The sequence below is a fragment of the Phoenix dactylifera genome, unplaced genomic scaffold (assembly GCF_009389715.1).
Source record: "Phoenix dactylifera cultivar Barhee BC4 unplaced genomic scaffold, palm_55x_up_171113_PBpolish2nd_filt_p 000859F, whole genome shotgun sequence".
Taxonomy (NCBI): Eukaryota; Viridiplantae; Streptophyta; class Magnoliopsida; order Arecales; family Arecaceae; genus Phoenix; species Phoenix dactylifera.
The window spans coordinates 46,876-74,481 of record NW_024068222.1 but is presented as its reverse complement, the minus strand read 5'-3'; the positions used below and the strand labels follow the sequence as shown (position 1 = coordinate 74,481).

At 52.4% G+C, this 27,606-nt stretch overlaps 1 long non-coding RNA gene across 1 annotated transcript; it reads right to left on the bottom strand.

Annotated features, from left to right (window-relative positions):
- Positions 1 to 20,751: 20,751 nt before the first annotated feature.
- LOC120107422 lies at positions 20,752 to 27,389 on the bottom strand. The gene is made up of 3 exons (XR_005509209.1): positions 27,306 to 27,389; positions 23,602 to 23,604; positions 20,752 to 20,762 (listed from the first exon to the last, which is right to left on the bottom strand). It is a non-coding gene; the product is annotated as an uncharacterized LOC120107422 (long non-coding RNA).
- Positions 27,390 to 27,606: the final 217 nt, after the last annotated feature.

Sequence of the window (27,606 nt, the reverse complement as noted above, 5' to 3'; positions counted from 1 at the left end):
TTAAAAGGGATGCATGGGTAATGCTAGGCTAACCCTTGCTCACAAGTAAACTATGAAGTGAGTTGTACAGATCGGTGAATGCTAATGGCATATTACATCTGAAAAACTTAAAAAATAAAAAGGGTAGTGTTGCCATTGGGAATCAGTTCGACTAAAGTGCCGAGTTGATTAGATAGTTGGAGCGCTTGGCTTGTCCATTGTCTAAATTTAAATGATCGAATGAGGATCATTGCATGCTTTCGTGATGATGATATGATGGTTGCTATGCTTGGATGGTGGGAGGTTCGATGCCGCACACCTCTGAATTACTGTTGGATGCAGAGATATCGCTCTGAATGATACTTTGATGTTAGATTTGACCTGAAACAATAAAGACGAAGAAGTCTGTCTACCGGAGCGTGGATCCTTTAATGCTTAAGTCAAACACGGCTATTAGAAAATAGAAGGATGTTTGAGAGTGGCAGAGAGATAGTGTAAGAGGGTCGAAAGAGAACTTAGTTGGAGGGTTCATAGGAATACAATATATAAGCGATGGTTGGAGCCTGTCGTCGAATAGCTCAGGCATACACTTTTTTATGGTAACAACTCATGTATCTCACATGTGAATCATGCCTGCTTTTCTTGGTCGCGTGGATTGCTCACGTATTGCGTTTATTTGGAAATAGTTCGCAATCACGATTGAGGTGCTACCAGCTACGGGGAGAGCTTGAAATACGAAGGACTCTCATTGCCCCTTCTAGGTCGGCCATGTGGCAAGCTTTGAGCGATCAGCCTACGTCTAGGTGGTGAGTTCTCATTGATCGATTTACCGAGTCAGTTAAGGTCAGTTTTGAGATGTATCACTTGCCCTCCACTTCTATGGCCGAGCTGGCTTGATCGAGTTGGGTGAAAGTAGTAGTTCTCCTCAAGTAAAACCTACTAGCCGAGTCAAGCCATAAAGTCTATCAATTAGGTCTATCTAGTCAGTTTTAGAAATCTTCTAGAAATTGTATTTATGATTGCATGATGGCGTTTGCCCTTTCCAAAGTGGTATTATAAGTGGCATGATTTTTGGGGTAATGATTGGATGCTTTGGAATCAAACGCTTGGTCGATATGTAGTATAGCTCGATTTGAGCCCTCTAATGGTCATGTTGATTGGGCTGCCTGAGGCTTTATATAATGTTGTCGACCAATGCTTCGTCTTTACTTTGAGTTTTTTGCAACCAGTCATTTGGAGAGAGGTCGAGAGTGGACTAGCGATCTGTCTCCAAAACCCTTCCATCTTTTGTCCTTGACCATATCTCCTCCTTGTTGTTGCCACTGATGTTTCTCCTTTTGTCCTTCTCTCAGAGTTTCTTCACCTTAAGCTTTCGATAGGCCTTCTTGATTCGTTGTCCCGGTCTTAATAGTTTTAAGGTTCTTCCCCTTTGCTCTCCTCTTTTGTCCTTCTCTCTTTTTTTTCTTGGTTCAGAGAAGTAATAAGGCAAATAGTGGAGGGGTCATCAAATGACGAGCCTGTGGCTCAGCGATCACCTTATCGAGCCTCCACAAGCTTAGAAGGATCCTCTTCGGTGGCCAACTTTGCCTTATCTGCCGAGAAAAGCATAGAAGGCCGACTTGAAGAGGATTCACTCTGGATACTATATCTCTCAGGGCTTCACCCTAGAGTTGCCTGGCTCCTCTGGTCATGTGACATCCAATAGGAAGGATCAGCTTGTCATTTATGAGAAAACTCTGAAGACCAAGACTTCCCATTCTAGTTCTTTTTGCCGAGCTTCTATATAAGTACCAGCTTGTCCTAACTCAGCTCATCCCCAATGCCTGGAGGATGATTGCTGGTTTCTTTTTTTTTGTCATTCTACATGGTTTCACTCCTTTTGTGGGGCCTATTCTGAGCTTTCTTCCAACTGAAGGAGCATCCTCGGAATAAGGATGAGTGGTACCTTTTTAGCAAGAACAGTTGCCACCTTCTTCCATCCAGGCCTTCCTCCATTCATGGCTGGAAGGGCTAATTCTCTTTTGTGTTCTCGGAGAAAGGTTGGGTCTTCCCAATGCAATGGCCATGCCAAAGGAGAAGGTGATGAATCTATTCCCCAATTTGTTTGATGAGGAGCAGGTGATGATTATACGCTTTATGGTATGCAAGCGTCGTCCTTGGCTTAAGTACTCTTCGAGTCTGCCATGGTTAATGTTGGCCTTAGTCCGACCTCTATCGAGGGTAATATTCTTGGTTTGATTGAATTTAATTTTCTTTGAAGTCCCAATGCTCGACCCTTTTGACCTACTTTCTCCTTCATTCTTTTGTAAGGATGAAGTTTGACCTCAACAAGCTCATGTCCGAAGACGCCAAAGAGACCCCTTGCAAAAGGAAGGTTGGTCCATCAAGAAAGAAGAAGAAGGAAGGCATATGCTGTTGAGAAAAATAAGACTATGCATGTTTGTTATAATATTTTAATGATCACAAAATCATTTGGTTTAAATATTGCATATTATGTGTGTAATGTGTTTAGCTCGGTCTTATGAAAAATTATTTAAGGTGCTTGGGCTTAACGATCATATAATTGTGGACTAATCTATAGTGTTAGTTGTTGCTGGTGGTCCAAACCGAGAACGATTGACACGACGGTGTGAACGGGGTTCCGCCTGAGTTGTCTTGGTTGGTGCTGGTTGCGCTCCACCTTCCGCCAAGGAACCTGCAAACAAGCCTTGCACCACCACCAGGGTGGTGATGGCCCTCCGACGGTCAAGTCAGAGGAGATTGGAGGAGGAGAGATGATAATCACAAGTGGGAGAGAGTGCTCTGGGAGGTATTGCTTACCCCCCCCCCTTCTCCCCCCAGCCGCATATATACCTGGCTGGGAGGTCTCTCAGGGGGGTTTGTCGTCGTGGGGCACGATAGAATGGCCACTGACATGGCCGTTACGGGGCGTCGTGGAGCAGCGCTGGGTACGGTCATGGCAGGGCGTAGTGGAGCTCCGCTTTGTACGGTTGATACAGGAGATCGTGGGCAGCATCGGGTACAGCCGTTGCAGGGAGTAGTGGAGCAGGAGGCCGCGGCGTGCCTCTGGAGAATAGCCTGTCGTTATCAAAAGATCTCCGACTCGGGGTCGGAATGCTGGATCATAGGGCAGCCGACCCGGGGTCGGGCTGCGGAGCCGAGGAGGTCCGACTCGGGGTCGGAGTGCTGGATCATAGGGCAGCCGACCCGGGGTCGGGCTGCGGAGCCGAGGAGGTCCGACTCGGGGTCGGAGTGCTGGATCATAGGGCAGCCGTAGCTTTCCTGGATACGCGTGCCGATCACGTGGGGCATGGCGGCTCAATTCCCCCATAACAGTAGCCCCCCACTTCCGAGCCTGGAACCAGAAGGGGAACAGGTGAAGGGAGTGATGTTTCGAGATTGCCGCCATCCTTCGGAGAGGCGCGCGCGCTTCAAGCTTCCCGCCTTCTTTATGGCGTATGGCGGTTGCTGCTGACCTGGCAACCTGAGGATTTCGGCGGACATCCTTCCTTAATGGTGTCGATTCGCCTTTGGGGTGCGAGCGACCCTTCGGCGGCCAGGCGTCTTCTGGCGTCATCGAGGTGTCACTTGCCCTTTCGCCTATTTAATCGGGGGCCCTCCCCCGTCCGTCTTCTTCTTTACGGATATTTTCGAGTTTCTCCTTTGCGCTACCATTGTTGCCGCCGAAACGTTCGCTTGCTTTTCCTTTGACGCTCTCGGAGCCGTTCTTCTTCCTCTTCAAGTGAGTTTCCCACTCTTCTACTTTGAGCTCTTCATACTTTTTCTTTTTGTACTAGTGCACCCCAGTCGTTCCGGCCTTTCCCTCCTTCTTGACCCCGTCCTGACCGTAGATTGGCCATTAGGGATGGGCGAAGTGGGAGCAGATAGCATCAAGTCAAAACTGGTCGCCGAGGACTTAGACGGATTTGTGGCTCGGTACCACCTTCCCGAGGCCTGCAATGTCACGCTCCCAGGGCCTGAGGAGAGGATGTCTCATCCTCCTCGAGGGAAGATCGCCATCAATGAGGGCATCCTCCAGGCCGGGTTCCGCTTTCCCCCTTCAGACCTAGTCTTACAGGTGCTCCGGGGTTTAGGAATGGCACCGACGCAACTGGTGCCGAACTCGTGGCGTGCTCTGACGGTCTTCCAGGTTCTCTGTCGCTTGCATGCGATTCCCGCCACCTTGAACGTTTTCTGGGAGCTCTACGGCCTGAGCGGCCACCCCCAGGACAAAGGGTGGTGGTGCTTCGCAGCGCGGCGAGGGTGCGGCCTTGTCAAGGAGGGTCCTACCTCCATTCACCACTGGAAGGAGCGCTTCTTTTTCGTTGATGCAGACCCCTCCTGGGAAATCAGGGCAATCTGGGGGACGCCGGTGAAGTCCCCAATTGGCCTGTCGAAGTTGTCGAGGGAGGAATCCGAGGGCGTCGCCGCCTTGAAGGGGTTGGTCGCCGAGGGCCAGCTTCCCCCGGTGGGCCGCCTTATTTCTGAGGATACCTTGGTGAACGTCGGTTTGAGCTCGGTCCCCACCGACCGTGAGTCCGCCATCGTTTCTTTAGCTCTTTTCTTCTCTTTCGTTCCTTCTTCCTTTCGGTTTCTCAGTCCCTGACTATCCCGTCCTTCTTGCAGAGGTCGACGACGTCATGCGGTCGGTGAAGTCGAAGGCTGTTGGTAGGGCGTCCCTGCTGGAAGCAGTCCGGAGGAGGAAACGAGCTCTTCCGAGCGGGGCCCCACCGGCGAAGAAGTCCCGTAAGGAGATACCTCCGATGCCGACCGACGAGTCCGGGCCCACCGGTCAGGGAGATGTCGTGGGCACCGACCGGCAGCTGACGCTGTATCAGCCCTCCGGTGGTAAGGTTGCCGCTACTCCGGAGGTGCCACCTGAGCCTGCTCAAGACGGACGGGTCGGACGTGATCGGTCCCCGACCCGGCCTTCGACTCGGTCGGCTCCTGATGACTCGAGGAGGGACGCGCCGAGGCCCCGGCCGAGCGGGACCCTATCAATTCCTGGGGCGACCCCCGCCCCGAGCGCGATCAGCCGGACTCTTCCCCAGGCGATGGATAAGGGTAAGGCTGCAGAACCACCATCCGGCTCCGGGGAGAAATCGGGGTCTGCCTTCACTACCGATGGCGCCCGAAATCTCATCGAAATAGTGTTGCTGGAGAAGGACCGTCGGCGGGTCCGGGAGTTGGATGTCTCTGACGTTGGGGCCGCCAGCTGCGTCTGTCTCATGTCGGTGAGTGTTCTTCTGGCCGTCTTTCACCATTTATTGGCTCTGTTGTTCTCCGCCTGACTCCCTTATTTTTCCTATTTCTTAGCTCGCCCAGTACATGATCCGTCTGGAGGAGTGCTACAAGGAACAGGCGGGGCTTTTGGCGAAGGCCGAGGACCGGCTGAAAGCAATGGAAGAGGGAGGCCGGGCTGCGGCAGGCAGGACGACCGGGGACCTCGAGGCGAGGCTCCGGGAGGCCGAAGAGCGGGCACTCGGCTTCGCCGCCCTGGAGGAGCAACTGTCAGAGGCTCGGGAGCAACTCAAAGCCGCCTCGGGCCTCGAAAGCAGGGTCAAGAAGGCGGAGGAACGGGCTGAAAAGCAGTCCCGGAAGATCGCGGACTATCGAGAGCGGTGGGAGAAGGCCCAGCGGTCTGCCGACAACGCCTGCGACCGAATCCGCTCTTTTGAAGCCAAACTAGGCGAACTGGAGTCGGCCCTGGAGAAGTCATGCACGGACGTCCAAGAGCTCCGTTCGCGCCTGAAGGAAGCCGAGGCCGCTCGGGTTGCTACCGAGGCGAAGCATAAAGAGGCTCAGGCTGATCTGCTGAGGGTCTCCTCTGAGGCCGAAGGCCGGATTGTGGCGAAGGTCTTGGAGGCCAAGGCTCAGATTATGGAGCGAGCTGAGGCGGAGCTGGCCGAGAAGAGGGCGGAAATCGGGCGTCAGGCGGTAGAGGCTTATCGCCAGTCCGCCGAGTTCGCCCATGATATGTCGGAGGCAGTGCGGACCTATCGCCAGTCTGACGAGTTTGTCCATGACGCGTCGGACGCGGGGGCCGAAGCCTTCACCTTGGGCTTCGAGGAGGGCCTGGCAAGGGTGTCGGCTAAGTATCCCGAAGTTGACCTGAGCGAGATCTCCCTCCTGGACTCCTCTCCGGCGCCATCGCTTGCTGGTTCTCCTGCTGCTTCCCTACCTCCCGCGGACGAGCCCGGCGTTCCCGACCCGGGAGTTCCTCCAAGCTGACCTCTTGTACCTTTCATTGTCTTTTTTATTTTCGTATGTCGGCGTTTTGCCCAATTGTATGGGCCTCGGCCCTGAAAATTAATGCACGTTGAATATTTCTTCATCTCGCCCTCGTCCTCTTTTTTTTTTTTTTTTTTTTTTTTTTAGCTCTTGGTTGCTTCTTGCTGACTTTTGATTCCCGAAGTTCTTCCGGCGCTAGGCCAGGCATCCGAGGGTTAAACCTCAGGAAACTCTTCCGGCGCTAAGCCAGGCATCCGAGGGTTAGGCCTCAGGAAATTCTTCCGGCGCTAAGCCAGGCATCCGAGGGTTAGGCCTCAGGAAACTCTTCCGGCGCTGAGCCAGGCATCCGAGGGTTAGGCCTCAGGAAACTCTTCCGGCGCTAGGCCAGGCATCCGAGGGTTAGGCCTCAGGAAACTCTTCCGGCGCTAGGCCAGGCATCCGAGGGTTAGGCCTCAGGAAATTCTTCCGGCGCTAAGCCAGGCATCCGAGGGTTAGGCCTCAGGAAACTCTTCCGGCGCTGAGCCAGGCATCCGAGGGTTAGGCCTCAGGAAACTCTTCCGGCGCTAGGCCAGGCATCCAAGGGTTAGGCCTCAGGAAATTCTTCCGGCGCTAAGCCAGGCATCCGAGGGTTAGGCCTCAGGAAATTCTTCCGGCGCTAAGCCAGGCATCCGAGGGTTAGGCCTCAGGAAACTCTTCCGGCGCTGAGCCAGGCATCCGAGGGTTAGGCCTCAGGAAACTCTTCCGGCGCTAGGCCAGGCATCCGAGGGTTAGGCCTCAGGAAATTCTTCCGGCGCTAAGCCAGGCATCCGAGGGTTAGGCCTCAGGAAATTCTTCCGCTCGCTGGTCGGCCAAGGCTGGCGCAAGCCGAAGCGACCGGTCGGGGCTTCCGGCTAGTCTGCTCCCAGGATGATCATCGGGTTAGCCAGGCATCTGAGGGTTGTCAAGCCTCAGGGAAATTCCGCTCGTTGGTCGGCCAAGGCTGGCGCAAGCCGAGGCGACCGGTCGGGGCTTCCGGCTAGTCTGCTCCCGGGATGATCATCGGGTTAGCCAGGCATCCGAGGGCCGAGCCTCGGGAGATTCCGCTCGTTGGTCGGCCAAGGCTGGCGCAAGCCGAGGCGACCGGTCGGGGCTTCCGGCTAGTCTGCTCCCGGGATGATCATCGGGTTAGCCAGGCATCTGAGGGTTGTCAAGCCTCAGGGAAATTCCGCTCGTTGGTCGGCCAAGGCTGGCGCAAGCCGAGGCGACCGGTCGGGGCTTCCGGCTAGTCTGCTCCCGGGATGATCATCGGGTTAGCCAGGCATCCGAGGGCCGAGCCTCGGGAGATTCCGCTCGTTGGTCGGCCAAGGCTGGCGCAAGCCGAGGCGACCGGTCGGGGCTTCCGGCTAGTCTGCTCCCGGGATGATCATCGGGTTAGCCAGGCATCCGAGGGCCGAGCCTCGGGAGATTCCACTCGTTGGTCGGCCTAGGCTGGCGCAAGCCGAGGCGACCGGTCGGGGCTTCCGGCTAGTCTGCTCCCGGGATGATCATCGGGTTAGCCAGGCATCCGAGGGCCGAGCCTCGGGAGATTCCACTCGTTGGTCGGCCTAGGCTGGCGCAAGCCGAGGCGACCGGTCGGGGCTTCCGGCTAGTCTGCTCCCGGGATGATCATCGGGTTAGCCAGGCATCTGAGGGTTGTCAAGCCTCAGGGAAATTCCGCTCGTTGGTCGGCCTAGGCTGGCGCAAGCCGAGGCGACCGGTCGGGGCTTCCGGCTAGTCTGCTCCCGGGATGATCATCGGGTTAGCCAGGCATCCGAGGGCCGAGCCTCGGGAGATTCCACTCGTTGGTCGGCCTAGGCTGGCGCAAGCCGAGGCGACCGGTCGGGGCTTCCGGCTAGTCTGCTCCCGGGATGATCATCGGGTTAGCCAGACATCCGAGGGCCGAGCCTCGGGAGATTCCACTCGTTGGTCGGCCTAGGCTGGCGCAAGCCGAGGCGACCGGTCGGGGCTTCCGGCTAGTCTGCTCCCGGGATGATCATCGGGTTAGCCAGGCATCTGAGGGTTGTCAAGCCTCAGGAAAATTCCGCTCGTTGGTCGGCCTAGGCTGGCGCAAGCCGAGGCGACCGGTCGGGGCTTCCGGCTAGTCTGCTCCCGGGATGATCATTGGGTTAGCCAGGCATCTGAGGGTTGTCAAGCCTCAGGGAAATTCCGCTCGTTGGTCGGCCTAGGCTGGCGCAAGCCGAGGCGACCGGTCGGGGCTTCCGGCTAGTCTGCTCCCGGGATGATCATCGGGTTAGCCAGGCATCTGAGGGTTGTCAAGCCTCAGGGAAATTTCGCTCGTTGGTCGGCCAAGGCTGGCGCAAGCCGAGGCGACCGGTCGGGGCTTCCGGCTAGTCTGCTCCCGGGATGATCATCGGGTTAGCCAGGCATCCGAGGGCCGAGCCTCGGGAGATTCCACTCGTTGGTCGGCCTAGGCTGGCGCAAGCCGAGGCGACCGGTCGGGGCTTCCGGCTAGTCTGCTCCCGGGATGATCATCGGGTTAGCCAGGCATCCGAGGGCCGAGCCTCGGGAGATTCCACTCGTTGGTCGGCCTAGGCTGGCGCAAGCCGAGGCGACCGGTCGGGGCTTCCGGCTAGTCTGCTCCCGGGATGATCATCGGGTTAGCCAGGCATCTGAGGGTTGTCAAGCCTCAGGGAAATTCCGCTCGTTGGTCGGCCTAGGCTGGCGCAAGCCGAGGCGACCGGTCGGGGCTTCCGGCTAGTCTGCTCCCGGGATGATCATCGGGTTAGCCAGGCATCCGAGGGCCGAGCCTCGGGAGATTCCACTCGTTGGTCGGCCTAGGCTGGCGCAAGCCGAGGCGACCGGTCGGGGCTTCCGGCTAGTCTGCTCCCGGGATGATCATCGGGTTAGCCAGGCATCCGAGGGCCGAGCCTCGGGAGATTCCACTCGTTGGTCGGCCTAGGCTGGCGCAAGCCGAGGCGACCGGTCGGGGCTTCCGGCTAGTCTGCTCCCGGGATGATCATCGGGTTAGCCAGGCATCTGAGGGTTGTCAAGCCTCAGGGAAATTCCGCTCGTTGGTCGGCCTAGGCTGGCGCAAGCCGAGGCGACCGGTCGGGGCTTCCGGCTAGTCTGCTCCCGGGATGATCATCGGGTTAGCCAGGCATCTGAGGGTTGTCAAGCCTCAGGGAAATTCCGCTCGTTGGTTGGCCTAGGCTGGCGCAAGCCGAGGCGACCGGTCGGGGCTTCCGGCTAGTCTGCTCCCGGGATGATCATCGGGTTAGCCAGGCATCTGAGGGTTGTCAAGCCTCAGGGAAATTCCGCTCGTTGGTCGGCCAAGGCTGGCGCAAGCCGAGGCGACCGGTCGGGGCTTCCGACTGGTAGGAGCCAGGTCGGTTTACCCAACGAACTTTATACGGGCCTTCCCAATTTGGCGCTAGCTTCCCACCTTCCGTAGGTTGAGATGCCTTAGCTCGCCTCAGCACCAGATCTCCAATTCTGAAAAGCTTCGGTCGGACTTTGGAGTTGTAATATCGGGCCACCCTCTGCTGATACATTGCCATCCGAACCTGAGCCATTTCCCTTGCCTCTTCCAAGAGATCCAAGTTCCCTCGGAGTTGCTCTGAATTGGCCTCGGGTCGGTGCGCGGCCACCCGAGGCGAGGGGAGTCCGAGCTCCACGGGGGCAACGGCTTTCGTGCCATAGGTTAGGCTGAAAGGCGTCTCTCCAGTAGGAGTCCGTTGTGTGGTCCGATACGCCCAAAGGACATTCTCGAGTTCCTCGACCCAAGCTTGCCCTGTCCGGCCGATCCGCGCTTTGATACCTTGGAGGATTGTCCGATTTGTGACCTCGGCCTCGCCGTTGGTTTGGGGATGCGACACGGATGTGAACCGATGCTCGATCCCGAATTCCTCGCAGAAGTCCCGGAAGTGCTTGTTATCAAACTGTCGACCGTTATCCGAGATGAGGACCCGAGGTACTCCAAATCGGACAATGATGTTCTTCTTCACGAACTTCCGGACTTGTGCCTCCGTGATGGTGGCCAGTGGCTCTGCCTCCACCCACTTGGTGAAGTAGTCGATGGCGACAATCAAAAATTTCCGCTGGGCCGAAGCGACGGGGAATGGTCCGAGGATATCCATTCCCCACTGTGCGAAGGGCCAAGGCGCGGTGATTGGCGCCAAGGGGACAGAGGGGACTCTCTGGACGTTGGCGTGGCGCTGGCAGGCGTCGCATTTCCGCACGTGGTCCTTCGAGTCCTCCAACAAGGTCGGCCAATAGTAGCCTTGCCTCATGATCTTATGCGCCAAGGACCTAGCCCCCAAGTGCGATCCGCAGATGCCTTCGTGGACTTCGCCGAGGGCGTAGGCCGCTTCCGCGGGGCGGAGGCACCTTAAGAGGGGGGCGGTAAACGAGGTCCGATACAGCCTCCCTTCATAAAGTACGTAGTGGGCGGACTTCTTTACAAGCCGCCGGGCCTGATCTTCGTCTTCAGGGAGGATTCCTTCGGCGAGGTAGGCGACGAGCGGGTCCATCCAAGATGGCTCCGGATCAATTGCCATCACCGCTCCAGCCCCGTCAATGCTCGGGGCATCCAGGGTCTCCAGGTAGATTGCCCTCGACGAGTTGTGCGCGTCTGCGTCCACTAGGCGGGACAACCTGTCGGCCCTGGCATTTTCGCTCCTCGGGACCTGCTGAATGTCAACACTGCCGAGGTCGGAAATGAGTGTTTGCACCTTCCGGACGTAGCTCTGCATGGTCGGGCTCCGCGCCTCGAACTCCCCTCGAACCTGCCCGACCACCAGCTGGGAGTCGGTGAAGACTTTCAGACGCCGGATGCCGAGCTCCTTGGCGAGTTTGAGTCCCGCGACTAGGGCCTCGTACTCCGCCTCATTGTTGGTCACTGGAAATCCGAACCTCAAGGCATACTCGGCTATCACTCCATCGGGATTGGTGAGGACCAGCCCAGCCCCTCCACCTTCAGGGTTCGACGACCCGTCAATGTGGAGCGTCCAGATCGGGAGATCGAGGCTGGGTGTCTCCGGCGGCTTAGGTTCCGCCTCCTGCACAGTGCACTCAGCGAGAAAGTCCGCGAGCACCTGGGCCTTGATGGCTGGTCGGGGCTGGTAGCGGATGTCGAACTCACCAAGTTCTACTGCCCACTTCACCAGCCGTCCCGCATTCTCTGGATTGCTGAGAATCTGCCGCAGTGGTTGATCGGTCAAAAGGGTGACAGAATGAGCCTGGAAATAGGGGCGAAGCCTCCTGGTCGCAGTCAGCAGCGCGAAGGCGATCTTCTCAGCCTTCGTGTACCGCGTCTCGGCATTCCGGAGGACTCGGCTGATGTAGTACACAGGCTTCTGAAGTCTTGCCTCTTCCCGAACCAGTACTGCGCTGACTGCGGTTGGGGAGACCGCCAGGTAAAGGTAGAGCATCTCCCCCTCTTGCGGCTTGGACAGCAGGGGAGGAGACGCCATGTACTCCTTGAGCTGGTCGAACGCCGCATGACATTCGGCCGTCCAGAGGAAGTCTTTTGGGCGCTTCAACACCTTGAAGAATGGTTGGCAGCGTTCGGCCGACTTTGCCACAAATCATCCGAGCGCGGCGACCCTTCCAGCGAGCTCCTGAACCTCCTTCACTTTGGTCGGAGGGGACATATCTTGGATGGCTTTGATCTTGTCCGGGTTGGCCTCGATCCCCCGTTGGTTGACAATGAAACCGAGGAACCTCCCGGCCGAAGCACCAAAAGCGCACTTCGCTGGGTTTAGCTTCATGCGAAACTTTCGCAAGGTGGTGAAAGTCTCCTCCAGATCTGCAATGTGCTGGTCTGCATGGCGGCTTTTTACCAGCATATCGTCCACGTACACCTCCATATTCCGGCCGATCTGCTCCTTGAAGATTTTATTGACGAGGCGCTGGTAAGTGGCGCCAGCGTTCTTCAGACCGAAGGGCATTACCTTGTAACAGTACAGCCCCCGGTCTGTTATGAAGGCAGTTTTCTCCTCGTCCTGTGGAGCCATCATTATTTGGTTGTAGTCGGAGAAGGCGTCCATAAAAGACAGTAGCTGATATCCGGAAGTCGCGTCGACCAGTTGGTCTATCCGTGGAAGCGGAAAGCTATCCTTGGGGCACGCCTTGTTCAGGTCGGTGTAGTCGACGCACATCCTCCACTTCCCGCTCGCCTTCCGGACAAGTACGACGTTTGCCAGCCACTCGGGGTAGCTCACCTCTCTTATAAAACCTGCCTCCAAGAGTTTGTCTACCTCCTGGTCGACCACCCGGATCCGATCCGGGGCACAGTGTCTCTTCTTTTGCTTTACTGGTCGGTGGGTCGGGTCGACATTGAGGGCGTGAGAAACGACCTCCGGGTCGATCCCAGGTACATCGGCCGCCGACCAGGCAAACACATCTGCATTGGCTCGGAGGAATTCCACTAACCGGAGCCGAGCTTCCAAGTCGAGGTTGGCACCGACCCGGACCGTGCGGTCCGGGCGGCCTTCTTCGAGGGGAACTTCGATTACGCCCTCGGCCGGCTCCCCGTGCCGCAAGGCCACTTCGTCTCTGGCGTCAAGTGACTCGACGCTTAGGGCCTCCATGGGCTTCTTCCCTTTGAGAGTTGCTAGGAAACACTGCCGTGCGGTCGGCTGGTCACCTCGGACCTCTCCAATCCCGGCCGCTGTGGGGAACCGCATGAGCAAATGGTAGGTAGAAACCACCGCGCGAAGGGCGTTCAGTCCGGGTCGTCCGAGGATAGCGTTGTAGGCCGAGGGGACACGGACGACCAAGAACCCGAGCCGCACCGTGGCTTCTGCGGGTGCAATGCCCGCAGTCACAGGCAGCTCGATGACACCTTCGGCCGAGATAGCGTCTCCAGTGAATCCTATGAGGGGGGTGGATGTTTTGTGCAACAATTGTCGGGAAAAGCCCATCTTTTGGAAGGCCTCGTAATACAAAATATCAGCTGAGCTTCCACTATCCACAAGAACACGCCTTACATCATAGTCCGCCATAGTGAGAGAGATCACCATGGCGTCATCGTGGGGAGTCTGAACCCCCTTTACATCTTCATCACAAAAAGTGATTACATTTCCGACCCGCTGCCTCTTCGCGACGGCCACTCCTGATACTTCCGCCGAGCCCCCTGCGTTCCTCACGGGCCGAGAGCAGCCCCCAGTGATGGTGTGGATCACTCCCGCAACGGGTCGATTCTGCTCCCGAGGCTCCTGAGGGGCCGGGTCGGCTGGACGCGGGTCTGCGGGGGGACGTCGGTCGTTTACATATCGACCGAGACGCCCTCGGCGAATGAGAGCCTCGATCTCGTCCCGAAGCTGGAAGCAGTCTTCGGTATCGTGGCCGTGGTCTCGGTGGTACTCACAGTACGCCCGAGAAGGCTTCCTCCCAGGGATCTTCTTCATCTGCCTCGGGACCGGGAGGTCCTCCCGCCCCTTGACCTCCATGAGGATCTGGGCCCGGGGGGCCAGGAGTGGGGTGTACCGGTTGAAGCGTCGGTGCGGAGAACGAGGGCGTGTGGCGCCGTGGTTCCTTGCTGGTGACGGGCTTCTGCGCCGGCGTTGAGGCGTCGGGCTCCTCCTCTGGGGTGCCTCTTTTCGCCTTTTCTTCCCGGGCTTTAGAGGGGCCTCGGCGGCCTCCTTGTTCCGGTGGGAGGCTGCCTCCTCGGCGTCTGCATACTGGTTTGCCCGAGACAACAGCTCCGGGAAGCTCCGCGGCAGGCGTTTGTCCAGGGAGAAGGTGAGTCTGCCCTTCCGGAAGCCTCGCTTCAGGGCTGAGAGAGCCACCTCCTGGCTCAAATTCCGGACCTCCAGTGTTGCCTTGTTGAAGCGGGTGAGATAATCCCGCAGGCTCTCTCCCTCGTTCTGCCGGACATCGAAGAGGGAGTCGGAGACCAGTCTTCGCCGGCTACTGACGGCGAAATGGCTGATGAAGAGACGGGTGAACTGGTGGAAGGACTGGATGGAATTAGCCTCCAGGCCGGCGAACCACGCCCTTGCCGGGCCGCGGAGGGTCGCCGGGAAGGCCTTGCAGAGGAGAGGATCCGATGCTCCATGGAGGAGCATAAGAGTCCTGAAACTCTCCACGTGGTCCCGTGGGTCCGCCGCCCCGTCGTAGGGTTCGATCGCCGGCATTTTGAACCCCGGCGGGTTTAGGGTTCGCAGGATCCTTGAGGCAAGCGCCGGCTGGGAGGAGATTTCCAAGTCGGCGAAGGGATCTTTGGAGTGGCCCTTCAGGACCTGGAGCTGTCTGTGGAGATCGTCCACCCGCCGGTCCAGGGAGCGCGACCGGTGGGTGGGAGACAAGGAGCGGCGCGAGGGGGACCGACTGGAGTGCGGGCCCCTCGAGGACTGGGGTGTCTGAGAACGCGCCCGGGTCCGCCTCTCGTACCCCGCGCAGCTCCGATGAGAAGGTCCTGGCAGAATGGACCGCACTCGAGAATCCTCCCCGCGCCGGCGCTCCTCTCCATGGGAGAGGAAGGAGCGCGGGTTGTGAGGAAGAGGCGAGTGCTCGGGGAGCAGCGGCTCCTGAGCCCGCTGCGGCACCCGAGAGATCACACCCTGCAGATTCTGCACTGCCTCCGCGAGGGTGCGAACCTGCTGGGCTAGCTGGTCGAACTGAGCAGGTTCGACCGTCTGAATGGGAGGAGAAGCGGTGGAATGCTGCTGAGAGTGTGTTGGGGACGCAGCAGCCTCCCGGCCAGAGGCGCGAGAGGCTCCGCGACCGGAAGCATTGGAAGCTCCGCGACCACCTCGCCGTGCCATTACGATCGTTCTGAGATTCGGCCCTTCCTCTAGCGCCAACTGTTGCTGGTGGTCCAAACCGAGAACGATTGACACGACGGTGTGAACGGGGTTCCGCCTGAGTTGTCTTGGTTGGTGCTGGTTGCGCTCCACCTTCCGCCAAGGAACCTGCAAACAAGCCTTGCACCACCACCAGGGTGGTGATGGCCCTCCGACGGTCAAGTCAGAGGAGATTGGAGGAGGAGAGATGATAATCACAAGTGGGAGAGAGTGCTCTGGGAGGTATTGCTTACCCCCCCCCTTCTCCCCCCAGCCGCATATATACCTGGCTGGGAGGTCTCTCAGGGGGGTTTGTCGTCGTGGGGCACGATAGAATGGCCACTGACATGGCCGTTACGGGGCGTCGTGGAGCAGCGCTGGGTACGGTCATGGCAGGGCGTAGTGGAGCTCCGCTTTGTACGGTTGATACAGGAGATCGTGGGCAGCATCGGGTACAGCCGTTGCAGGGAGTAGTGGAGCAGGAGGCCGCGGCGTGCCTCTGGAGAATAGCCTGTCGTTATCAAAAGATCTCCGACTCGGGGTCGGAATGCTGGATCATAGGGCAGCCGACCCGGGGTCGGGCTGCGAAGCCGAGGAGGTCCGACTCGGGGTCGGAGTGCTGGATCATAGGGCAGCCGACCCGGGGTCGGGCTGCGGAGCCGAGGAGGTCCGACTCGGGGTCGGAGTGCTGGATCATAGGGCAGCCGACCCGGGGTCGGGCTGCAGAGCCGAGGAGGTCCGACTCGGGGTCGGAGTGCTGGATCATAGGGCAGCCGACCCGGGGTCGGGCTGCGGAGCCGAGGAGGTCCGACTCGGGGTCGGAGTGCTGGATCATAGGGCAGCTGTAGCTTTCCTGGATACGCGTGCCGATCACGTGGGGCATGGCGGCTCAATTCCCCCATAACATTAGTCAACTTGCCTACTAGTGAGATTTGGCCAGTCAATTAAGGTAAAGTATGCTCCAATATGCTATACCACTATGTTATAATGTGTTTACTAAAAAGTGTACTTACATTTGATTGATCTAATGTATACTCTTAGATTCAAGAGATTAATCAAAAGATCAATGGTTGTAATTAAATTAGGATTGTCTCTAATAATTTTTGTCCAACATAAAATATGGCAACAAAACATGCGCACACTTGACCACATATGAGACACATGTGAAATTCTATTTTTGGTAAATTTATTAAAAACTACTCTCTGTATTTTGGACGTTTAACCAATCAAATGATTTCAAAAAATTACAAACTTTATATCATTGGAAAGCTCTTGAAATAAGCTTTCCAACGGTACTAATATTAATAGAGTTTCAATAAAAATTAAATATAAAATAATATAATCTTTGCACACTACTAGTTTTAAATTTGATTTTTGTAAACTTTGAAATTATATTGTCATATCTTATTTTTATGTCATTATATTATTATAAATTGTGTTAACTAATATTTATTTGTCAAGGGTGTATGTGCTCACCTAAAGGTAATTTAGGATTAATATCTCAAATGGTCCACTAGTTATACTCAATTTTGTCATGTGTGCAAAATTTAAGTGATTTTGATTTTATTTGTCAAACCTTTCTAAATGGAGTGTAAGAGAGCTTTAGAAAAGTGTATTTGCTGATTTAAGAAAAAAAAATTTCGTCCATTCCATTAAGAGCATGGATAACATAAGCAAATCAACCAAATCAAGCTTTAATGGTCTAGATGATGCCATGTGTCATCCTAATCATGTTGAGAAATCATCTTGCCACAAGAAGGGGATGCCTAAGCCACATATTGAAACATGTCAACCATACTTAGACATGTGCAAAATTCAAATCACGTCAACTTATGAAAAATAAGATCAATTTGAGCTGATGTTGATTGAAGAAATCAAGCCAATCAAGCTAATCATGCCTTATGATTGAAGATTGATGGCAATCAAGCCTTAAATGCGCTCCAACGTCTTGTGCCCTCTCAAGCATATGAATAGAGAACTTTGGTGAAGTCTCAAAGGACACCACTCGGCCAAAGCATCCCTCTCACAACCTAATTTTTATCTTCTCTTATAGTACTCTCATATTGCTTCTATTGTGCTCCTATTTTACTATTGTGAGAGAATTGTATAGTAAGTTTATTTGTGTATTAGATTTGTGAGAATCAAAGTTTGTAATTGTGAGAACAAGCTTGTGAGGTATCAAGCTTGTAGGCTTTGTATTTGTTATGGGGGAATTGAGCCGCCATGCCCCACGTGATCGGCACGCGTATCCAGGAAAGCTACAGCTGCCCTATGATCCAGCACTCCGACCCCGAGTCGGACCTCCTCGGCTCCGCAGCCCGACCCCGGGTCGGCTGCCCTATGATCCAGCACTCCGACCCCGAGTCGGACCTCCTCGGCTCCGCAGCCCGACCCCGGGTCGGCTGCCCTATGATCCAGCACTCCGACCCCGAGTCGGACCTCCTCGGCTTCGCAGCCCGACCCCGGGTCGGCTGCCCTATGATCCAGCATTCCGACCCCGAGTCGGAGATCTTTTGATAACGACAGGCTATTCTCCAGAGGCACGCCGCGGCCTCCTGCTCCACTACTCCCTGCAACGGCTGTACCCGATGCTGCCCACGATCTCCTGTATCAACCGTACAAAGCGGAGCTCCACTACGCCCTGCCATGACCGTACCCAGCGCTGCTCCACGACGCCCCGTAACGGCCATGTCAGTGGCCATTCTATCGTGCCCCACGACGACAAACCCCCCTGAGAGACCTCCCAGCCAGGTATATATGCGGCTGGGGGGAGAAGGTGGGGGGGTAAGCAATACCTCCCAGAGCACTCTCTCCCACTTGTGATTATCATCTCTCCTCCTCCAATCTCCTCTGACTTGACCGTCGGAGGGCCATCACCACCCTGGTGGTGGTGCAAGGCTTGTTTGCAGGTTCCTTGGCGGAAGGTGGAGCGCAACTAGCACCAACCAAGACAACTCAGGCGGAACCCCGTTCACACCGTCGTGTCAATCGTTCTCGGTTTGGACCACCAGCAACAGTTCCGGGACTGCTTTTCAGCCCGTTCCTCCGCCTTCTTGACCCTGCTTTCGAGGCCCGAGGCGGCTTCGAGTTGCTCCCGAGCCTCTGACAGTTGCTCCTCCAGGGCGGCGAAGCCGAGTGCCCGCTCTTCGGCCTCCCGGAGCCTCGCCTCGAGGTCCCCGGTCGTCCTGCCTGCCGCAGCCCGGCCTCCCTCTTCCATTGCTTTCAGCCGGTCCTCGGCCTTCGCCAAAAGCCCCGCCTGTTCCTTGTAGCACTCCTCCAGACGGATCATGTACTGGGCGAGCTAAGAAATAGGAAAAATAAGGGAGTCAGACGGAGAACAACAGAGCCAATAAATGGTGAAAGACGGCCAGAAGAACACTCACCGACATGAGACAGACGCAGCTGGCGGCCCCAACGTCAGAGACATCCAACTCCCGGACCCGCCGACGGTCCTTCTCCAGCAACACTGTTTCGATGAGATTTCGGGCGCCATCGGTAGTGAAGGCAGACCCCGATTTCTCCCCGGAGCCGGATGGTGGTTCTGCAGCCTTACCCTTATCCATCGCCTGGGGAAGAGTCCGGCTGATCGCGCTCGGGGCGGGGGTCGCCCCAGGAATTGATAGGGTCCCGCTCGGCCGGGGCCTCGGCGCGTCCCTCCTCGAGTCATCAGGAGCCGACCGAGTCGAAGGCCGGGTCGGGGACCGATCACGTCCGACCCGTCCGTCTTGAGCAGGCTCAGGTGGCACCTCCGGAGTAGCGGCAACCTTACCACCGGAGGGCTGATACAGCGTCAGCTGCCGGTCGGTGCCCACGACATCTCCCTGACCGGTGGGCCCGGACTCGTCGGTCGGCATCGGAGGTATCTCCTTACGGGACTTCTTCGCCGGTGGGGCCCCGCTCGGAAGAGCTCGTTTCCTCCTCCGGACTGCTTCCAGCAGGGACGCCCTACCAACAGCCTTCGACTTCACCGACCGCATGACGTCGTCGACCTCTGCAAGAAGGCGGGAAGCTTGAAGCGCGCGCGCCTCTCCGAAGGATGGCGGCAATCTCGAAACATCACTCCCTTCACCTGTTCCCCTTCTGGTTCCAGGCTCGGAAGTGGGGGGCTACTGTTATGGGGGAATTGAGCCGCCATGCCCCACGTGATCGGCACGCGTATCCAGGAAAGCTACAGCTGCCCTATGATCCAGCACTCCGACCCCGAGTCGGACCTCCTCGGCTCCGCAGCCCGACCCCGGGTCGGCTGCCCTATGATCCAGCACTCCGACCCCGAGTCGGACCTCCTCGGCTCCGCAGCCCGACCCCGGGTCGGCTGCCCTATGATCCAGCATTCCGACCCCGAGTCGGAGATCTTTTGATAACGACAGGCTATTCTCCAGAGGCACGCCGCGGCCTCCTGCTCCACTACTCCCTGCAACGGCTGTACCCGATGCTGCCCACGATCTCCTGTATCAACCGTACAAAGCGGAGCTCCACTACGCCCTGCCATGACCGTACCCAGCGCTGCTCCACGACGCCCCATAACGGCCATGTCAGTGGCCATTCTATCGTGCCCCACGACGACAAACCCCCCTGAGAGACCTCCCAGCCAGGTATATATGCGGCTGGGGGGAGAAGGGGGGGGTAAGCAATACCTCCCAGAGCACTCTCTCCCACTTGTGATTATCATCTCTCCTCCTCCAATCTCCTCTGACTTGACCGTCGGAGGGCCATCACCACCCTGGTGGTGGTGCAAGGCTTGTTTGCAGGTTCCTTGGCGGAAGGTGGAGCGCAACCAGCACCAACCAAGACAACTCAGGCGGAACCCCGTTCACACCGTCGTGTCAATCGTTCTCGGTTTGGACGACCAGCAACAGTATTCAATCTAGTAGAGTATTAGATTGGAAAGTGCAACTTGGTGGTTTTTAAGTTGTGATGCTGTTGCAAGTTGGTGGTCTCCAACTTGAATGTTGTAAGGAGTTTTACAATTAGTGAAACCTCAAGACAGGGCTGTCCTTGGAAGAAGATAGACGTAGGCAAGGGTTTGGCCGAACTATCTCATAATATTGGTTTCATCTCTCTATCCCTATCCCTCTTATCTTGTGATTATATATCTTATTTGGTTGGCTTGATTGTTAGTATTTGTTTTAATTTGCCTTTGTTTTTTATAGACACCTAATTCATCCTCCCTCTTAGGTGTTGATTTCAATTGGTTTTAGAGCTTGATTCTATTGTGTTGACCCTCTAATGGATTTTGATGAATACAAAACACTAGAGCATAATTCCCTTTATCTTAACAAGTTATTTGAGGATTTTAGTTGGTTAATTAAGAGTATTGTTAAGAAATGTCTAGGCAAGTTCCCATATTTTTCAAGAATTTATTGAAGAATTTTTGAGCTGAAGAAAACAGATCAGGGACAGCCGAGACGTCTCCGGGTTGTCTCAGAGACGTCTCTGGCACAAACAGGAAGAACTGGCACGTCCGGAGACGTCCCCTGAAAAAGCGGAGTCGACTCTCTCAGAGAATTCCAGAAGACTTGTTTTTCGGAGATATAACGGCGGAGTAGTCCCCGAAGCAGCGGAGTCGTCCCCATGCAAAAAACGCAAACAAGCGGAGACGTCCCCGTAAAGCGCGGAGACGTCCCCGGAGCGCGGAGTCGTCCCCGAAGCAGCGGAGTCGTCCCCATGCAAAAAGCGCAAACAAGCGGAGACGTCCCCGTAAAGCGCGGAGACGTCCCCGGAGCGCTTGGGACGCGACTGACAACTTTTTCAGGTAGATTTGAATTTCAAACGGTCATATCTTTGTGTCTAACGGCTATATTTGCTTTTTGGGCTATAAAAGGGACCTCTTAAGTGCTTCTCAACAACTTCTAACCAACCCAACACAAGATCATTCAAGAAAGAAGAAAGAAAAAGAGGTTCAAGGGAGTTAGAGCTTTCAAGAGGAGAAATCAAGTGCATTCAAGCTTTCCCATCTGATTTCGAGCTCATCTACTCACTCCCACTTGGCAATCAAAGCTCGCATTCAAGCCAACGTGATCCACATCAGAAGAACCACCATCATCCACGCTTCCAACGGCAAAAAGGGTTCTTCCGATTTTATTGTTTCTCATTGTTATATTTGCTTCTTAAGAGCTTTCAAATCTTTTGTAAAACGTTTGAATATTGAGCTTGTTTCAGTCAAGGGACTTGGAACAAGGGATAGGCGTCCCAAGCCTAAGTTAAAATTGGGGGATTGTAGGGTTCGTTGTTAGCCCGGGGTAAAACAACGAGTTGGGTAGTTCACTCGAAAAACTACCGGATTGTAGGGTTCGTTGTTAGCCCGGTGTAAAACAATGAGTTGGGTAGTGCACTCGCAAAACTACCGGACTGTAATCTGGAGGATTATAGTGAAATTTCCAAGAGGTCTTGGGGAGTGGATGTAGGTGCTGGGGTAAAGTAGTAACCGTGGAAAGGGCACAACCACTATATGTTTGTTGTGTTTGTGATTGTCTAACTTGCTCACTTACTTACTTAGATAAATTGCTTGCTTAACTCTTATCCGCGCATCCTTTAGTTGCAAGCATATTCAATTTACTTAATCAAGTCTCACTCAATAAATCAAACTGTTGCTAAGTTTAAATTCCACTGTGCATCTATACAACTTAACATAATTAATTGAAAAGTGTTAGAAGTAGCCTAAAAGTTTTAAAAGACCCAATTCACCCCCCCTCTTGGGTTGTATCCACTGGGCAACATATTGTGTGTTTAATTGCTTAGTGTAAAAATTCTATTACAATAGCTAGTGGTAGTTTATCTATTAATAAGCCTCCTTTCTTCAATAGTTCTAACTATGGTTATTAGAAGAATAACATGACTAGATATATACAATCTCTTGATTTTGAATTATAGGGTAAGATATTTGATGGTCCTTACATTCCAATGAAAATTTTTAATGATGTTTAAGTACCTAAAGAAAGAAAAGAACATGATAAAGAAGATAGAAGGCAAATATGTCTTAATTCTAAAGTAATGCATGCCTTACAATGTGCTTAGGACATGAATGAGTTCAATAGGATATTTACATGCAATTCGGCCAAAAAGATTTGGGACAAAGTTAAAATAGTTCATGAAGAAACAAGCCAAGTCAAGGAGTCTAAGATTGACATCCTTACCATGAAGTATGCACTATTCAAGATGGAGCCTCATGAAGACATCAAAGTCCTATGGACTTTACCTTGTTGCCCAAGATGACAACCCAAGAGGGAGGGTGAATTGGATTTTCTAAAAATTATGTTCCCTAATTAACTTTGAATTGAATGCAGCGGAATGATAAGATGTTATCTTACTTAAGCTCTAGGCAATTACAAGTAAAACAGTGGGAAACAAAGCTAGAGCTATTACATAATAAAATATGAATGTAATGCATGAAGTACAAAAGATAAGGCATCACAAATACAAAGATGTATAGTAGTTCGGTGCACCCCAGCACCTACATCCACTCCCCAAGATCTCTTGAAAATTTTACTATAATTCTTCAGATTACAGCTGGTTGTTTTACAAGCTCACAACCTAACTTGTTGTTTTCACAAGATCACAACGAACTCGGTCGGTTTTCACAGGCTCACCGACTATAACCAATCCGACTGTTTTCACGGGCTCACAACCCAACCTAGTTGGTTTTTTCCGGATTACCAACTACAACCTACAACATTGGTTTTCACTGGCTTACCAACAACCCTTAACCCCTTGATTCAATCCCTTAATTGAATCAAGTTACAAGATGTCAGAATAGGAGTTTAAAACAAATACAAACTTCTCAAACAAGCAGATATAACAATATAAATAAATAGAGTAAGGAGAAGAAGCCCTCAAACAACTTTCGCAGATGAAAGAACTCGGCTTCTTCTTTATTTGACCCTCTTCTAATTTTGCATGAGGTAGAGGATCACTGAGACAACACACAGTTGGAGAGAAAGCTTTGAGATTCACTCAGATTCTTTTCTGCTCTCTCTTTTGCTTTGAATGGCCCTTTTGTGCTTTTGGAAGGTTTATCTTAAAATCTCTTTGAAATCTCTTTCCTATGTGTTCTCTCCCACTTCTCTGCTTCTCCCCTTGCTCTCTCCTTGATTTTATAGCTTTGGATGGTGTGGGAACAAAGATCTAGCCATTAGAGATAAAAATAGAGCCGTTGGAGTCGAGAAAAAACTAGCCGTTATGCCTCCCAGCGTGCTTGAGTCGACTCGGCTGAAGCATGAGTCGACTCGTGAATAGGAGTCTGCTCGACACTATAGTTGGAGTCAGCTCGCACAGTAGCTGGAGTCGGCTCGAGAACTGTAGTGCTGAAAACTACTTTCTGTCCTAACTGAGAGAGACGGCTCAAATGAAGTAGGAGTCGACTTGGCACTGTAGCAGAAATCGGCTCGTGAATAGTAGGAGTCGGCTCGAGCACTGTAGCGTTGAAAACTGCTATTTGTGCCATGGTACTTCAAAGTGCCAGAGTCGACTCTAAGCTTTCAGGAGTTGACTCGAGGACTGTTCTTTTGAGTTTTTCTTTATAATTGTCTCTCCAACTTGAATTCTTTGTACTTCAAAATTGGGCCAATGAAGTGTGGCTTTCTTCCAACTTTTCTTGAGAACTTTTGAAGCTTTCTTGCATTCTTCCAACTTGCTATATTCCTTGCAAAACAATTTATCTTTCTTTTTGCAACACAACCATTAGTAATTATACTTCAAGGTTTTGTGATCATCAAAATCAATCTTTGGGTCAGCATACCTAGTCAATGAAAAGCTAAAAGAACAGCCATAACAGAATTCTCCAAGAACCAAGAGGATCACAATCTTGAAGAGCCTATGGGATGCCTCACAACCCATGAACTTATCATGAAGACAAGAGAGGAAATGGATGGTGCCACACGCTACAAAGGTAAAATGATTGCCCTGAAATCACAAGAAGAATCCACATCAAATGATGAAGAGGATGAGGATGAGGAGATAGCACTACTCACACGAAAGTTAAGAAGAATCTTCATCAAAAAGTATGGCAACAAGAACTCAAACAAAAGGTATAACTATCACTCTCAAAAAGGTGATCAAAACAAACAAAAAATTATTTGTTATGGACGCAATAAGGCAGGACACATCAAATTCGAATGTCCATATGCAAAGAAAAAGAAAGAAGAAAAGAAAAAAAAAGAAAGCTATGCTGGCAATATGGGATGATAGCAATGATGAGTAAATTTCTGATGAAGAAAAAGATAAAATCACTAACCTATGCCTCATGGCCAAAGAGGATAATGATGTTGAAGTAGAGATAAGTGATTATTTGATGTGCCTTTATTAAAATAAAGAAGAAAAATAAACTATTGAAAAAGGATAATGATAGACTTGTGAATGTTGTTGAAATACACAAAGAAGAAATAAGTAAATTAGCTTACAATGATGAGCATGAAAAAATTAAGAAAGAAAATGAAAATTTGAAAGTTGAGATTGATGCTCTCAAGAAGACATTCTCTAAATTTTTATATAGTAGTAAAAAATTTGAGCATATACTTGGCATGCAAAAATGTGTATTTGATAAAGCTGGTCTTGGTTATGGAGAAATGAAGAACGTAAAACATTTTCAAAAATTCTTTGATGAAAAAGGTAAAAGAAAAATAGATATTCATCCACATGTTCATAAGACTAAATGTACTTATTGCTATAAATTTGGACATACTTCAAAATTTTGTAGAATTAAAGGTATTCTCTAGATAATGGAAGTAGGTATGCATGGGTTCCTAAAGGAACCAAAACCACTAATCTTGAAGGACCCTTAGGGGTACCTAAATTTAGACAAAAATTCTCTTAAACCACTGATTGGTTCTCGTAGTGCATCCCCATGCGAGGATTTGTTGGTTTCGGTGCTCTGGGGCCTCTAGGTAGGTGTCGGGGTGGGAGATCCCCCAAAAAAGGAACATCAGCAACAGGGTTACCTGGATTTGAACTTTTAGCATCACCGTGGACACCATGATTATCCTCGGAGTGGTTCTGCCCATGGAAGGTGTGCATCCAAAGGGCCTCCAACTTTTGGTTCAAGGAAGCGATTTGTTGGAGGACTTCGGCCATTTCTCTCTCTAGTTATTTTTCATTGTTGTAGGGACGTCCACTCCAGATACTCATGATGAAGCAAAAGGATCTTTGCTGGGAGATGGATGTTTGGTGTAGGCGGCTGATTGGGGATTTGTCGAATTTCAAAATCCTAATCGAAGTAGGACTCCAGGATGGCATGGATTATGAAGAAAAGTTAGAGTCCTTAAGTGTTTAGAACTCCTCATATATGAAGGCGTGAGGTTGGGTGATTTGGGGCTTGAAACTATGGAGATGTATGGGCGGTTGATGGCTGATTGGTTGTTGTAATAAAATCATGAGATGACTCTTTGGAGCGTGTTGGATGCTGGTTGATGATAGGGTGGCGTGATGAGTTTGTTGAGGCTTAGACAACTATGGAATTGATGTGGAACTATGCTTTGGTATACGGATCTTCGCTCTGATACCAATTGATGGCGTAGGGAAGGCATTGAAATGTGGTGCAGCCTAGGATATGCTGCAGAAATCTCTTACTCTATATTTCCTTATGTGATGGCTATGGTTTATGGTTATTGGATGTGAGAAGGAAGGGATGAAGGACTACAAATCAGTTCTGAAACCTAAAAGAATATGGTGTGAAGGTTGGTAGGCAAAAGAGGATTCAATTGACAAAATAAACAAACCAAAAATCAAACCCAAACTTCATGTGCACGCCCTAAGGATTGGGTGCCTTGCTCCTTGATAGTCAACTTTAAAGACCACGCAATAGCACGTATCTGGTAGGATAGTGATTACGAGTATCGATCCACAGAAATTGGGGTACAGTTGTTTTCTTAAAAATATTTGAAAAAGAAAATTTGTGAAGACTATTAAACTAAGCAATTTAATAAGAAATGCAATTAAAGTGATATCAGTATGAGGGAACCTAGGGCAAGAAATTCACCACTAACTCAGGAATAAGGGTTAGTTATAATTTATTTTATTCTTGGATTATTATGCAGATCGGTTACAAGCCTAATAAGCCTTGAAATAGAAATTCACAAAAGTAATTTGGGAATAATCCATCTTCAGTTAGCATGAAATGTCTACCCTAAACTAATGTGACAGGACACTGCATCTTTCCTAAGCATGGACTATCTTATATTTACTTAGTGATCATGAAGAACAATTGTATAAACTCCACATTTAAAATTACAGAAATTAAACGTGAGATAAAAGAAGATATCCATTAAAAACAATAAGTTCATATAACCCCAAGAATAAAAAAAATACAAAACCCTTATCCTCTTGCTAGGGCTGCATCCAGCCCTGGAGAGGAGCTCAGCCTTCCATGAAGTCGTGGGCGACAGCAGCAGTGGCACAGCAGCGGGCTCCCATTTGTATCACGATCGGCTTCCTCTCTTCCTCCCTTCTTAGCACTTCATTCTTATTTTTTTATATGTGGGAAGTTATTCCCAAAATACACCAAACTTCTCTCCCTCTCATGCACTCTATGGGAAGTCACATGAGAATAGAAGATTCAGATCCCGATGGGGAAGAAGGAAGAATGCCCTAGCCTTCACGTATCGACTGCATTCTATAGCCTGCCCACCTCTCTCTCCTCCCCTCTTTTGAATCAAGGATAAGGATGCAAAGATTGAGCTCATCCGGTCGTTGGAACAGGGGGCTAATTGCTTACGGCTGAGATGAGGGAATTCATTGGGAGGGCCACGGATGTTTGGATTTGTTCTGCAGATAGGAGCTGTTGGATTTACTCGCTCTATGGACGTGAAGTGATCCGAAAACATTGTAGATCTGATTCGAATCCTTGGAGAAGCTTTGCTTGCTGGCTTCTTGTTCTGGAAGTTGGGAAGAACACACGGAAGGAGCCGATGCCGCTGATCCGCGGTATGCATGGGATGGCATGGATGCTCGGATTTGCTGGGATGCGATCCGTGAAAGATTGGATCTTCGAATGGGTAGCTGGCTTCCAGATGCTGGGATGCGAGAGGCTGGACGTTGAGAGGATCTCGGCCGGACGGCTGAAGCTCTATTCCGAAGCAGGGGATGATGATGTTCACGGCTGGGAGATGAAGCTCAATCGCGAATGATTCAGGAGGATGAGGTGAACAGGATGAAATTTAAAGCTATTAATCCATGGAATTCGGGAAGAAGCTGTTCAGTTGAGAAGCGGCTGGCAGTTGAACAGAGGATTTAGATTTGTGAATGGCTTGAATGCTTATCCTTGGAGCTCGGGGATGTTTCCGTTGGCTGGACGGGATCCGTGGGAATGGAATCAATCTGCGAACGGGATGAACGTGAAACAGGGTGATATTGGTTGCTTGATCCGAACGGGAGAAGAGAAGATCACAACGGGATGAAGCTTGGAGTTGGTTGGGAGATAGGATAAGGATGTTCATTCGATTGGGAACAGGGGATGCTGGGATTTGTTTCGAAGAAGGGATAAAGCTGCAAGTGGCTGGATGGAGCTGATGGGTATGCGGAGGGAGAAGAGGATGAATGTGGAAGCTAGGAAGTCTGTGGGTTTGATTTTATCCCGTGGAGATGTAATGAGCCAGCGACCCATGCATGATGCTGGTGTTCGGAGAAGGAAAGATAATACGGG